A 2,175-nucleotide genomic window follows, 5' to 3' on the forward strand; every position below is an offset into this window, starting at 1 on the left:
TTGACTATTTACCAATTAGGGAATTACTCATATTCTTATAAATTTGACAAAGTTCTCTTTGTATTGGCAATATGAAACCTTTATCTGAGAAATAAATGGATATTCCTAAAGCACAATCTGACCATTTCACTCTCTTCTTGAGGCTCCCTCCCTAGATTTGACTCCCCACCACCCTTAGGATATAGCACAAATTGGTCTTATTGTCATTTCAAGGCTTTCACAATTTGGTCCCAGCCTATGTTTCTAGGCTTCCTATACCTCACTCCCCCTCACACGTTCTATGTTCCAAACAAGCTGGTTTATTTCCTCTTCCCCACATGACTTCCCATCTCCCACTTCTGGGTTTTTGTCTCCCATGCCTGATATTACTCTCCCTCCTCATGTCTGCCTCTTGAAGCTCCAAGCTCCTATCAAGGTTCTACTCAAGGGCTACTTCCTTCAAAAGACCTTTCCTGATTTCCTTCATTTCTTAGCTATCTTCAGTCATCATATATTTTATATATGTGCATACACATATATACATAAATATGTGTATAGAAAGGGGGGTAGCACCTCTTGTGTGAGGACTTGCTGAGCCCTTTTCAGGGCTGCCCATTTACCTTTATTGGCCACCTGTCCCTTAAGCCTCACCTATGGCTCCAAGAAGCTGTAGCGTGAACACCAGCCACACCCCAGTAAAACTGTCTCTGCAGATAGGTTAAACTAAGTTGCAGGTAATCAATGGGCCTCAAACCTGTGGGTGAGTTAGGGGGACGTCTACCTCAAATATGGGAAGACTTCCCCTAGCAGAATGGGTAGACGAGAATAACTTGTTTCAATGGCCAAGGCAGGCATTGTAGAGTGCTTAGAGCTTGGTCAGATACTGAAGACACCTTGGTCATATGCTGCATCCCGGGCCATACTAAGTTGTTCTGATTTTTGTCTTGCCACTGGACTTCGATGACTCTGAAAGAGAGAGTAAGTCTGATAACTTTGTGCAACTCTGCCTCACTTCAATCCAATTCATGAATGAGTCAAGACACCATTTTGATCCTCTTCAAAAATGAAGGACGAGGCTCTCTCTCCTTTCCTTTTCCGCGCTGCAGCTGCAGCCATGAGTATGCTCAAGCTTCAGAAGAGGCTTGCCTCTCATGTCCTTAGATGTGGAAAAAAGAAGGTCTGGCTTGACCCCAGTGAGACCAATGAAATTGCCAATGCCAATTCCCATCAGCAGATCTGGAAGCTGATTAAAGATGGGCTGATCACCCAGAAGCCTGTTACTGTGCACTCCCATGCCAGATGCCAGAAAAATACTCTGGCTCGATGGAAGGGCAGGCACATGGGCAGTGGTAAGGGTACTGACAATGCTTATATGCCTGAGAAGGTGGCCTGGATGAGGTGAATGAGGATGCTACGGTGGCTATTCCGAAGATACTATGAATCCAAAAAGATTGACCAACATATGTACCACAGCCAGTACTTGAAGGTGCAGGGCAGGGGAAGCTAGGTGACACAGTGCACAGAGCACCGGCCCTGGAGTCAGGAGGACCTGAGTTCAAATTCGGCCTCAGACACTTAACACTTACTAGCTGTGTGACCCTGGGCAAGTCACTTAACCCCAATTGCCTCACCAAAAAAAAAAAAAAAAAAAAAGGTGAAGGGCAATGTGTTCAGAATAAGTGGATCCTCATGGAGCACATTCATAAACTGAAGGTAGACAAGGCCCAGAAGAAGCTCCTGGCTGACCAGGCTGAAGCTCACCCATCCAAGACTAAGGAAGCACGAAAGTATCAGGAAGAGCATCTACAGGCTAAGGAGGAGGAGATCATCAAGACTTTGTCTAAGGAGGAGGAGACCAAGAAATGATTCTCCCCTATCTCCTCTGTACATAGTACCCTTCTATTTGGCTCATATAATAAAACTTGACAGACTGTCAAAAAAAAAAATGAAGGACGGGGCAACTAGATGGCACAGTGGATAAAGCACCAGCCCTGGATTCAGGAGGACCTGAGTTCAAATCTGGCCTCAGACACTTGATACTTACTAGCTGTGTGACCCTGGGTAAGCCACTTAACCCTCATTGCCCTGGGGGAAAAAAAGGACAAACAACAACAAATATGTGTGTGTTCATACATGTAGAAAGAGAGAAACAGAAACAGAGGGGTCTTGGGATCCTTATCCCCCCTGTGCTCAATC

At 45.3% G+C, this 2,175-nt stretch overlaps 1 pseudogene; it reads left to right on the forward strand.

The window, feature by feature from the left end:
- The first annotated feature begins 1,093 nt into the window (after positions 1 to 1,093).
- LOC122725901 lies at positions 1,094 to 1,925 on the forward strand (annotated as a pseudogene).
- The last annotated feature ends 250 nt before the right edge of the window (positions 1,926 to 2,175 follow it).

The sequence above is a fragment of the Dromiciops gliroides genome, chromosome 4 (assembly GCF_019393635.1).
Source record: "Dromiciops gliroides isolate mDroGli1 chromosome 4, mDroGli1.pri, whole genome shotgun sequence".
NCBI lineage: Eukaryota > Metazoa > Chordata > Mammalia > Microbiotheria > Microbiotheriidae > Dromiciops > Dromiciops gliroides.